Genomic DNA, 13,670 nt, shown 5'->3' on the forward strand with positions numbered 1-13,670 from the left:
CCTCAGTGGGGACCTCCATGAAGAGGTGTGGGGGGGGGGGGAATTGTGTTTAATTTCAAATCCAGGCTGCTGAACCTTCCACATGGCCCATCCACCAAATCCATATATGCTTGTTGGTGTTGTAAGTTGGTGCAGGGACAGCGAGCTCGACCCATTCTTGTGCTCCACTGGCACATTTCCAGAGTTTGGTATACCTAGGCCAATCCAGTGGAATTGTTGTAAAAGTGTATTTGGTGGTTCTATTCCCTTATAAGAGCTCACCAAAATAGGGTTCCTATTCGGCAATGCCAATGGTTCTGCAATTTCTCAAAGGCCTTACTAATGCATGGTGTTGAGAGTTGCCTGATCGCCCCATACTAGTGCGAGGGAGAGGTTAGCCATCCAGGACTGTGCTAATCTGGCACGCTACCAGATGTGCCTCCCAGAGGGTGGATGAGGTGGGATCCCGCCAGCTCACTGTCCGCCAAGAGACAAGGTATCTTGGGTTCAGTTGAAGCCCTCTGTGATAATTCCCTATAGTACATCAATTCCCATAAAGCATCATCAAAAGACCCAACAGTCAGCACACCAGAGCAACCAACATGTATTAGGCCACTGAGTGCTAGGTGCGAAACCATGCTAGGATGAAGCCATTTCCTCACCTGGGAAAAATGGAGGCAATGAGCTGATTGGGGGGTTCACCCGCTCCAGGTCACAAAGCAATATAACTGGTATCAAACAGGAAAGACAGGGCATGTTGCAGAGCTGCTGAGAACCGCTAAAGTAATTCCAAGATGAAAGTAATACCGTCGCGGTTACCTTGCACTATTTGACTTACAGATGATGGATATCCACTACAATAGTTGGATTCAGAACCCAATGTGGTGTTATTAGTGTAGTGAAGACCTGTAGTCTTAATGTCAGCCGGCACGCGTTTCAACCTCTAGGGTCCTTTTCAAGGCTGTTATTGACCATACATGTAAGATAGTGACGATTGTGACAAGTGAGTAACTGACATATTTGGCTTAAACCCATACATGTGTTTTAAGGAAAAGAGGAGGGGGGCGACCCCAGTATCAAAACAAAGAGTATTCCAATCATACAGGGTTGACCACATATTACAAAAACAGAACCGTCATTTAGTATAATAAGCCATGTTTAGGGTTAAAAACAATTCCATTTTCACAGGTGGTCGAAGGGGAGAGGAAGGAGAGAGAAGATATTTTGGTTAGTGTCTTGGGGTTTAAGAAGTGCATAATGCCAGCATGAGACTAATATTCATGCAGAGCTCGTGTGCTGTTCTTACCTAGAGCAATTATTCTATGAAGCCCTCTGTGGTCCCTGGGCTGGTTGTGCTGTCCTGGTTAGGCTAGAGTAATGGTTATATCAAGACCTCTGCGATTCTCGGGCTGGGTGGCTGTCCTGGCTAGGCTGGGGAGAGATAGTATGTGTATAGGGTCAGTAAGAGGGGCAGAGGCTGTGGTGATCCCTATTACCCTGTCTTCCCTATGCCTCCTTGTGCCTAGGGGTAGGGGCACCATACAAGTGACAATGCAAGCACCATTCCCACTATCACCGCGCCGGCAACATGAACAACTACTTAATGTCACATCACAATCCCAAGTACCCCAGGCACTGTCACAGACCCATGCCACCCGTAACCACACTGCTACAAAACACACTCTGCGAATTATAGAGCGTAGCGCAAGGACAGTCAGCCTAGGGCCCAACCGTTCTGTGTATAATTCCAAGATGGCATTGCTTGTCACATACTCGTTTGTACCCTTCAAGGCACTCACTAACCATAATAGAATTTATCAGATAATGAACCAATATCAGACCTTGATCAATAATACCCTAATTAGAGGCATTGAGAAAGAAAGGGGGGATAGCCAATCCCTGAAAAGAATAGAAATCATAGAAAGGGATAACCTATCAGGGAGTATCTTGGAAATCCTTCCCCTGCCTTGGGTGAATAAAACATAAAAAAAGCAAAATCCCTGTGGAGGAGCCAATCCTGGAGGAAGCAGAAGTGCTTGTTATTGCTCCCTTCATGCAAGGGTAGAGAGCTGAAGGGAGACTTTGTGAAGAAACTGCTGCCTGGAGGAAGATGGCACCAGAGAGGAGAGGAATACTGTGAATCAAATTTCCTGGGAGATACTTGTAATCTTTGGAAGGCGAGGGAGCTACTGACACCGTGAAGCCCAGGGGGGGGGGGGAAGAAGCTGAGCAGAGGGGGGTCCAGAAACACATCCCAATCAATCCACTGGGGGTACTGTCAGGCCAGAGGCTTTCTACCAACGATCACTGGGAGGAGGAGTGACCAAACCCATGACAGGAGGATGACCGAAAATCATCTTCTTGAAAGGGATGCCGAATGGGCTTATATCCATTCCGACAGAAGGGAATCCTAAGAAACCCAGGATCTGAGAGAGACCTGAAGTGAATCTTGGACAATTCAGCATCTGTGAAGGACCTGAACAGAATCCTGAGAAATCCATGGTGTGGGAGATCTGAAGTGAATCCCGAGCAAACCAAGGTCTGTGAAATACCTGCCTGTAGTGAATGCTGATAAACCCAATCCCCGGGCCAGACAGGAAGTGAATCCTTAAGATCATGACGTTGAGGCTGAGAGACCTGTGGTCCTGTGGAGACCACTGTGAGAGTACAACATATGAATAGGGCGGGGAGGACCCTTACTAGCCCACGAGGAGTATTGTGCAAATTTAACTCCAAGGTGAAGAAAGCAGAATGGCGATCCAATTTGAGAATCCTGAAGTGTGAGAGAGATCTGGCATGAAAGCAGGTAGATCAAGACTTTTCCAGACTGCAAGTAGAGCCTGGAAGAGCCTTCCCATGAGAACATTTTCTGGTTTTGTTATAGTCCCTAAGGGATGGACATTTGAGATTAAGCTTTGTGAACTTGTGTTGGCCACCATTGGAACTTTGGTGTTAAAGCCAAGGGGGTGGCCGGGAAGCCGAGTCGATAGTACCCTCTACCCCAAACATCAGAAGTACTGCTGACCTCTGGACCTTTCTCTTGGCCATCTCATAAGGTATTACTTTATAGAGTCTGGTGTCCCAGTCTAAGAACCTTATGATTTGGACAACAGTGTATGGTGTACATCTAGACAGACCCACTGCGTTAACTCATCCTGGGCATGGCTTGCTTTTAGAAAGTTCCTTATTCTTGTGAACAGATTCTCTAGTACCTTCAGGTGCATGGTCCAATCCCTTTCACAATTAATATAGGCACGTTGACTCATCAAATGTGTGCCAGTTCTCAGTGCTAGTCTTACCATGGTACCTTCCAAAGACGTTTTTGGTTCTTCCCCGGGACCTCAACTTATTGTTAGGAATCTGATGGCAACTCCTTTACGCCATCTATCACTTAAGAGTGCCTTTCTGGTAGCTCTCATTTCTTTGACAATCATCTTGGTACGGCCATTTCTCCTCCATTCTTGCAATGGTCTGACAAAGTACCAGTCAGTAAGGCCATCCTTTCCCCCAAAAGCAGTCCCAGAATTCCACTGGCAGCAGAAAATGTATTTTTCATTGCTCTGTTCCCCACCTTACCAATCAAGACACAGGAGTGATTTCACCGATTGGACCTTAGGAGGGTGTTCAAAATGTAGATTTTGTGATCCATCCAGTATAGTTCAGATCTACTTATCGTGGGTTTCCTGGGACCAAAGAAGGGACGAATAACCACAACAATTTCCAGGTGGATTCACTTTCCGTAGCAACTGGCTATGACCTGGCCCATCATAAGGAAGGGGGGGGGGGAGTTCCATGTTGGGTTGGGCACCACTCAACAAGCGGGCGTGCAGCTACTTTTGCTCTGCATAGGGGAGTCACATTTCTGGACTTCTTTCAATTTTTGGTGAGAGGATGCAGGGAAGCACAATTGGCAGCTTATCACCTGGCATCTTGGTGAGCGATTTGATCAGTTCTACAAAATCACCTGTGTTCATTCCATTCCCATCACCCCCCCCCCCCCCATTCCCCCCTCCTCTGTCCGGTCTGTGGTATGGCTTTGGGAGGCTTTCGTATGACAACTATTTCGGAGGAATGTATCCATTAGAAGAAATCTTCAGTGTCTTTTCTGGTACACTAGAGAATTCTCCCCCACCCCACCCACACTCTTCCATCCGACCCTGCTAAATTCTGTCCTCTTAATATATAAATATATAGAAAGGGTGACCATTCTCCCGTTCCTTGCCAAGGCAGAGTTTATAATAATTTAAAAAAAGGTTTCATCTAAGAAAAATTGTGCAGGTGGCTTAGAGTGTATGTATATGTTTGAGGCTTGTGGATCTGCTTAGAATCACATGCTTTACATAGGCAGTGGTTAGTGCAGAGTATTACATTATTTATTTTCAAAGTCGAACACAGGGCATCCCCGTAATGCTAGCCCTACTGTGAGGTGTACCGTACTCTTGATCTTCACACATCAAAGTCCTCAGATGGTTTTTCCCCCACCATCGGGTTGGTTGCTATACACAATTCTTAGATTTACTATTGTTATGGTAGAGATTGAGCAATATTTTGGAGCTCATTAATATTGGTAGATTAGAGGCTACTCACCTGCCACGATTCCTTAAAGCGTGCCTTTCTACTCCAGAGGATTGGTGGTCGAAAACGTCTCCAGGCCTTCTCAGGCATTGCAGTAGGGAGAGTGGGGGGTGGGGGACAGATATTACACTAGTTTTACTCTTGTAGAACATCTCCATATATTGTCCCTTGATTTAAAATAGTCTCCCGGTCCTCCAGCTTTGACAATGGAAAATACTCAATTTAAGTGTCCCTCCTGTAAAGATTCCCTTGAAGAGATATGCAGAGTGTGTAAACTTGCAAGCTTTTTACAACCAAGACACTCCAGTATCGGCAGTCAAAGTATGGTTTACACCCTTAGTTACCTGTAGATCTTTTGCCCATTCTCCCCCAGTCAGATCCTCACTCCCTTGTTTCTCTGCCCCCTAACCTTATTCTTCCCCCTATGATTGTAAAGCACTCTATTGCTTCCAGAAGATAGGCCTGCAGTAAAAATTAGTATCCCAATAAAAGTGGGGCGGCCTACATGATGCAGGCTGAGTAAACCGTCAAGCCTTCTGCAGTCACAGAAACTATTGCGGCTGAACAGGGCAGTCAGGGTTTCGGAAGCAAAACTGAGGAGACAGTTGTTAGGGAATACATTGATTTCCCATAATCCAGTTCCCAGCTTCAAAAGCAGGAGCCAGGCCCAGGCTGCTAAACACAATACCCAACAGAAGGGGTGAGGTGGGTGGGGTGGGGCCAGCACCAGATCCAGATCCATCTACACCAGAAACTATACACTGACCCACACAAAAACTCCACACCTGTTTCAGCGCATGTGTCAGCACTGAAACAAAAAAAAAAGCAGAAACAATGTGCTCAACCTCAGGTACATCACACCCATCCACATATCCAACCCATGCCTTCCTATTGCAGACACTTGTGTCACGGCTTTCGCCACAGAGACGCTCACTGACATCCTTTTCTTCGGTAACGCGCATGACCTATGGACTCGCTACATGGTCGGCTTTCTCTCTCCTATTGCCTCTTCGCCCCCCCCCCCTCAATGGTGGAACTCGCTGGGAGGTTCTCCTGGACCTCTTTGCCATTTCCAGTCATCATTAATGTTTACTTCAATGGAACCATCATGGTTCAGGGTCCTCAATCCAATATTCTTCTCTGACACGCTCCTCTCTCGCCTCTCTAACCTTACCTCACCTCCCACTCTGGCCAGGCTCCCTTGCCCACTGTGCCTTTCCTCCTCCTCCTCCTCCTCCTCCTCCTCCTCCTCCTCCTCCTCCTCCTCCTCCTCCTCCTCCTCCTCCTCCTCCTCTGCATAGGCTCCCTTCCCCACTGTGCCTTCCTCCTCCTCCTCCGCACAGGCGCTCTTGCCCACTGTGCCTCCTTTTTCCTCACAAGCTTTGACACACTCCTCCCTGAAGGCTAGAAAATCCTTTCTGCGCCCAGGCCAAAGAAGACAGGTGGTGGAGTAGCACTGATCTTCCCAGAATGGATACCTGTGTCCATTATCCCTACTGCTCTTTCAAGTGCCTAGTCTGCAGGCTCTCACTCTCCTAAATCTTCTCTCCTTATGGCCATTTTCATTCGGCCTCCTGGACAGCCCACTCTCTTCCTTTTGGGAGACAGTGACCTGACCTCCTCTCTACTTTCCTCCTCCTAACTCCTCCTGCTGGGTGATCTCAACATCCATCTGGACTCCCCAGGACCTTTTTGCAGCCTTTGTAACATTCTCTCTCTATCCTGCCCTCTACCTCCACTCACACCGCAGGCCACCCACTGGATGCTCTCATCTCCTCCGACATCCCATTCTCCATCCCTTTCACTGCCGCTCTCTTGGACTGACCACTCTCTTCTATCAACACACCTGAGGCTCTCCTCTCTTCTTGCAGTGACACACCCAGCACAGCCACTTGGCTTCAAAATCACCAGACCCATGAGAAAAGTGACAGTGGCTGCTTTTGCCTCCACCTACTTTCCTCCTCCCATTCCTATGGCTGACTCCCAACCTGACACAGCCCTCACCAACATTAATCTCTCTATCTCCAACACTCTTTCCCCTGTAATGAGTGTCTGACTGATGCCTTCAAAAAAGTGCAACTCTTGGTACGACTCCAATCTGGGGGTCTTAAACGCAAGTGTAGGGCAGCTGAGTGGAAATGGAATGCGTTGGGAGGATCATCTGACAAAATGGCCTGCCGCCTCCTCCAAAGGCAATATCGACTCTGCAATCGCTCCAAGGAAAGGGGCTTTATTCAAGCCTGCATCTCTGCAGCATCATACAACACGGCTGAATGCTTCAAAGTCTGCAAGGAACTGGCCAGTCAAGCAGAAGCCTCTTCTTCTATTACACCCACCCAGGACGTCTGCTCGGCCCCGGCAGCACACTTCAACTCAAAAACCCAAGACATCCTTTCCTCCCTTCCCCCACATCACAAACCAACACGAGAGCCTCTCTTGGCCCCACCACCACTCCACTTCTCCTCTCTGTCACCCGTCACACCCAATGAGATCACCAGACAAGTCCGATCTATGAAGACCTCATCCAAACAAGGGGACCCTTGTCCCTCCAAAACCATCAAGAACAACATTGACTCCCTCGCCCCTGCCCTGCAATCTCTTCTTTTCCACTGGAGTTTTCCCAACTGCTCTTAAGCACCCTCTTGTGCACTCTCTGCTCAAGAAACCCTCTGCCGACCCCTCCATTCCAGCAAACTACCATCCAATCTCCTTTCCTGGGCAAACTCCTTAAGAAGTTGGCTATCTCTCAGCTGAACCTCCACACTGAATCAATTGGTTGCTTCCATGACCATCAGACTGGCTTTAGAGCATCCAGAGGCACGGAAACTGCTCTGCTGAACACCCGGGTAGACCTGCTCTAAAATCTTGACACTAAACACTCCCTCTGTCCTCATTCTCCTCGACCTCTGACACGATTAACCACATCCTAATCACATGTCTTCGTGACACCCTGGGAATCACAGGCCAGGCTCTGGCCTGGTTATCTCTTTTCTCTCCGACTGACCGCCCCAGGTGGAACTTGGAGCCTTCCTCTCGACTATCACTCTCTGAACCTGCGGTGTTCCCCAGGGATCAAACTTATCCCCCTGGTTCTTGAACATCTATATGGCTACCTTGGCACGTGTGATCGATACCATCACCTCTAATTTCCAGTGTGATGTGGATGACACGCAACTATCCTTCAGGCTACCCTCAGCCATTTTGTCTTCCTCACTCATATTTGACTGTCTTTCTGCTAGCCAGTCATAGTGTGCTGCAAACTACCTCTGCCTCAACGCGAGTGAAAATGAGATTGTTCACATTGGGAACCCTAATCCCGCTTTCTAACTTTCACTCTGGCCTGCCTCCCTCAGCCCAGCGCCCACCCACACCCGCGAGGCTAATCATCTTGGGGTCATCTTTCACTCCTCACTCTCCTTCTCCTCTCACATTTCTGACATCTCAAATAAGTCAAACTATCAACTACACCTCCTCAGAGGCACTCTACCTTTTCTCACTTTCACCCAGCTTCTCACTGTCTCTAGAGACCTGGTTCCTTCTAGGCTGGACTTCTGCAACAGCCATTTTCCTCAACCTCCCTGCTTCTGCCCTACGCCCTCTGCAACTCATCCAGAACAGAACAGCGAGAGTTATCCTTGGCCTCAAGCCCAGGGACTGCATTTCTCCAGCGCTGAAATCGCTACACTGCCTCCCTGTGGCTGCAAGGATCAAGTTCAAGACCCTCGGCTTTCTGGGACCTACTTATCTGCAACGCTGCCTACCTAAATACTGTCCCTATCGAGCCCTCCACTCATATACCTCCAACCTTTTGCGAGCGAGCCAGTTCTCCAAGCTGAGATTTGGAGTGAGATCCTTATCCTCAGCAGGCGCCTCCCTCTGGAATAGCCTCCTGCTGCCCTTTGCCTTGATCCTGATCTTCTGTTCCAGAAACTCCTCAAGACCTTCCTCTTCTCCTCCTTCTCTCTCCCCCTACCCTTCTAACCTAGCCCTCTGCTCTTTACATCTCCCTCCTCTTCCATAAAGCTTTGCTGACCTCAGTCTCACAGGTCCCTGGCACCCCTGCCAGTCCTCTTTGCACGTGCCTCAGGGCCCTGCACCACATCCCCTCGCTGCACTTCTGAATAAATCCAAAAGAGCTTCTCTCTCCGCACTTATCCCAGTCTCTACCGACTGGGTGCACTTGGACTCCCCCGCCCCTTGACCGTTTTGCACTTGCACGGTCTGAATGAATCTCTGCCTGTAGATTGTCTGTTTTCCCTTGTCTTCACCACTTCATGTGCACTTGAAAAACCACAGAATCGCGGTCAGGCTCATCTGCTGTATCTCAGCTGTTAAATGCATCATTTCCACTTACTCTGCCTGTGCAGACCATGATCGTCTGAGAAATTCAAGGGCTCTGAGCAACTTGACCCCTCCTCCCCCCCCTCCCATGTCCCCACCCTCCTTGAGTGCTTTGAAACACTGCCTGTGTATAGGCGCTTTATAAATAAACAATACCATAAGCAGAAACATCACCACTAATGACATAGTACAATACGGATTGGAGGAGCCCTATACATGTAGGGCCTGCTCTATATGGGATGCCAGGCATTGTTCCGTCTCATCTTCCACGTGGGCACTACTGGGCTCGTCATCAGAGGTGAAGTTGGCCTAAAAACGAATTGGCTACTAACACAATGTTATTTTATCATTAACAAGCACCTGGAAGATACATGGATGGGCTTGTGGGAGAGCAGAGGTCACACTAACTCATATGCTTCACTCACTCTCAGACAGATCAGGTCATCCACCTTCATTTTTTGCTATCATTTGTTGCAACCCTGCACAAATTACGTGACCCATTTATTAAGGCACAATAGCCTTGTCTTCTGATCTTAGTGATCGATCAAGGGGTGTAAACATTTTATGGTTGGTGGTCGGGATGGTCCTTTGGCATGAAAGGGGTCTCAGGATGAAAGCATTGCAAAGCTGTATTTCTTGTGGGGGGTTCATTGGGGTAAGAGAACCTTGCTATCTGTTCCGTCGGATGATACTGCCAAGAGGTGTTCTGCTCCCTCCTCATGACCTTGCAGGTTGCTTTCTAGCCAGGGCGCGAGGGCCTGTAACTTCTAGGACAATGAAGGATGCCTTAGACTCTGAGACCTGGCTGGAGTGGGGGTTGCGTTCGCGCTCATGCAAGGGATCTAATACCAGCACACTGTTCACCGCACTTGGGCCTTAATTGTAAGATGGCTGCCGTTCACCAAGATGGCCTTCACAGCGGTGTCCAGTCATTCATTCGAAAACAAAAGGATCGAATGCAATACATTCGAGTCAAAAGGACCGAAAAAAAGACTGAATGCCTTTTTTTAATGTATTTTTTGTGGGGTTTTTGGTATAGGTAAAATTAATGGGTTTTGCCTAAAAACGTAGGTTGGGATGTGGGGGGCCAAAAAGAAAAAAATCTGTCTTTTTTTTCCAGTCCTTTTGACTCGATTGTATTGCATTTCGATCCTTTCACCCATATTCATTCACAGCTACATCTGGCTTGTAATGCATGCAGTAAGGTGATTGCACACCCTCTATGTGCACTCCCATCCCCCTGCCTCCAGATGTGCTCATTCGGTATCAAAGAGGGCAATGGAAAGACCCTCTCTCCTTCCCAACACCTCATGGACAAAAGTCAGATGTCCTCTTATGGATTTCTTAGAAAGACACTGCATTAGAGGAAGCATATTGTCACAGAAGACTTCTCCTCCTACAAAGTCAAAACAGACCACACCACCAGTATATGAGAGCCCATTGAGGGTCAGGATTATACGGATGGGGAGGCAGGAACACTAGATGAAGATCCAGTTCCAAAACGCGACTATCCTGTGCCTTCCTCAGTTAATTGTCAATCAGATAATTACATCCTCTCCTACTGAGGATCATCTCTTACCTGTTAAAGGCCACTGAATATTTTAAGATTACTCATGAGTCAGGAGAACACCGACTTCATTGAACAAAATCTGAATAAAGAATAAATAAAGGCAAATTGGGCAGTAACATTCCTTAAAGAGCCAAATAACCATCACTTGTCACCCCGGCTCTCACTAAAGGGGGCTAACCTCTGCATAGAAAACACTTAAATCTTCACCGGTAGACCCTCAACATTAGGTTTCACCTGCCACTAGACACACTGGAAATGCCAATAACTCATAAGAGGGCTGGGACTCCCTTAGCCTCAGAATGCCCCTGCTCCTCACCCCAGACAAGGAAAGCAGAAGGCTTTGTAGAAAAGGGTAGCGGCCTCCCAGGCATACGAGCCTCATATTGCCACCATGTGCTGGATGGCCAGTTATGACAGGGCACAGTGGGATCAAATTGAGGGTCTGAAGAACCTTTGAAATCTCAAATGCTACTGGAAGGCAACCAATGTGCTAATGCGGTTATTACAAATGCACATGATTCAGTGGAGACAGTGGGCAGGCTGCTAGCAGAACGCGCTTGCTCTTATCAAGCTGTGAGGGTCAGGATTTAGGCCACAAACAACCCACCCCGCTAAACTTGCTGGTTGAGGAGTGTGTTCTTTTTTTGGCAAGGTAGTTGAGGCAGCTGTGGAAAAAGCCAAAGGAGCACGAAACAATCAAGACCTTGGGTCAGATCACAATTGAGGCCTTTCAAAAGAGCAGATTGGCAAATAGTCGAGATGGTTCTCGTACGGAAACTTAAGCCAGAATATCAGAGTCCGCCTATTCACCAGGTGCAAGTGTCAAAGGACAGCACTTTCAGCCTATCAAAGACAGTTCAGGAAAAGAGGATGTGGCGGAGGGCAGTCTCCAGGTGAGTACTCTCTGCCTCAAAACATTGACAGTTGGGCATGCGTCCAAAAAGTAGGTCTTAACCACCGTGAAGAGGGGTATTGCATAGCGTTCTTCAGGGAACCATGCATTGTACCCCAAGAAACAGGAAAATTCCACAAGAACATCTTCAGATTCTGCAAGCAGAAATACCGGCATTACTCAAATAGAGAAGCAATAGAGCAAGTGCCGCTATCACAGGAAAACTAGGGTGTTCTGTGTTATTCCTTGTTCCAAAGGAAGACAACAAAAAGATCAGCGCTAGACCCAAGACCAGCAAATACATTTGTGAAAACCGCAAAAACTCAGAATGACATTTCAAGAGGTCATTCCCCAATTCAAGGGAGATTTCCTCACAGCACTGGATATGAAAGATGCATACCTTCATATTTCAATGCTCCCAGACATCGAAAGTACCTAAGGTTCAAACCAGGTCTTGTTATTTATCAATTCAAGGTACCCCCTTTTGCAATTGCATCAGCTCCTCATGAATTCATAAAAGGAATTGGCAGTTGTAGCATCACACCTCCGCAGGGAGGGCATTCCAGTGTACCCTCATCTGGACTGGTACATGGAGCGCTCAATGGTATGCTGCAGAAATACTCCAGTAACAATCTGTTTCATCAACTTGGGGGTTCAACCAACGAAAAGAAATCCAGCCAAGAACAGTTTGTAGGTGGCCATTATCAACACAAGACCAGCACTAGTATTCCCTGAGAGGATTCAAATATAAACCAGATCCTGTGTTATGTAGTCGGTCAGCCGATAACAGTCAGGAATTGTATGCGTCTGCTCGGCCCGATTGCGTCCTGCATCTTCATAGTGCCTCATGCCAGATTGAATATGCACTTGGTGCAACAATCATTAGTGGTATCAAGCAGATGGGGACGATCTAGTGGAAGTATTGTGCACTAGTATTGGCTCTAAAATTGTGGACAAAATAAAATATGTAAAAAGGGGAAAACCTTTGTCAACCCGCCAAGTCACAACCATAACAGACTCATCCATGACCAGTTATGGCACCCATTGGTCAGACCTCACAGCAAGGAACATGGTCTCCCCTGCTACAGAAACAGCACATACGTGTGCTGCATGCCTGGCAGTATACAAAGCAATATATGCCTTCACATTCAATCTCAAATAACAGTGCAGGGAGTAGAGTGGTCTTCTGTGGCTTGTGCAGAAAGTCTTTTTACTTGGTCCATTTTGAGGAGGAGCCACTTGCAGCGTTCTCTAGCAGATTGCATTTGAGACCGTTTGCCACACAGAGTGGCGAGTCGAGTGGGCTTCTGTGGCACTAAGGCACCGGTTCCTATAATCAAAGCCACTTGTAACCATGTTTTCTTTTTTCCACATTGGGAATACAATGTACGCCCTTCACAGCATCACCAAACATTCCAGCCAAACGATACGCAAACAAATGCTTGAAATGGCTCAAGAGCCCTTTACCTGTTTCCCCAACGCAGGGAAATTCCATTACCCCCCAATTTCTCAAATTGCTAGTTGACAAACTGAAAAGAAAAAAAAGCTTGCTTCCCCAGATCAATAAGGGTTAAATGAACACGCCCATGATAAGCAGTAAGGAAATTTGGCCGATATTGATTTGTAAAATATGGTGATCATGAATCTGACACTCACAAATGGCAGACATTGGTAGGACTTCAATAAATCCAAAGAGGCTTTTCTCCTTCCTTTTACACAGAAGAAGAAACCGAAGAATGATCGATCACTTCCTACAAGGCATCTCTGATGCCCAGGTCAAAGTCTGGTCAGCATTGTACATCCAATTTCCAACAATACGCAAACAACCCCATTTTCCTTGAACCAAGTTATTTCAACTTTCTCTGCCCTTGATGAGGTTATTAAATCTGAGGTCAGGATGCATACATTAATACTAATGTCAATTCAGAATAAGTTGGATATATCAGAACCAATGGATTTCCCTCATAAATCATATCAAGGATAGAAGTCAAACTTATCACAAGCAATTCCAATGGAGCAAAACAATGCACCCTCGCCGCAAATGGATATATCGACAACACAAGGCCCACAAGAGCTTAGAAGTCAGGTGCAAAACCCAGGGTGTAACTCAATGATGAGGAACGCTGAGGTTATGGAACCTACAAATAGCTATACCTCCCCAAAGTTAGTAGGAGAAAAGTGGCAATATGAATATTAAAATCAAAAAACAAAACATGGAAATGAAAGTCTAAAGTGTCTCATGCAGCTATTTTTTATTATTTCCTTTTTAAAAATGTGTTTTTAGAAACCTTATAATCAGAGGCTTTGCCAAGG

This window comes from Ambystoma mexicanum, chromosome 1p (assembly GCF_040938575.1).
Source record: "Ambystoma mexicanum isolate Mex_15411 chromosome 1p, UKY_AmexF1_1, whole genome shotgun sequence".
Taxonomy (NCBI): domain Eukaryota; kingdom Metazoa; phylum Chordata; class Amphibia; order Caudata; family Ambystomatidae; genus Ambystoma; species Ambystoma mexicanum.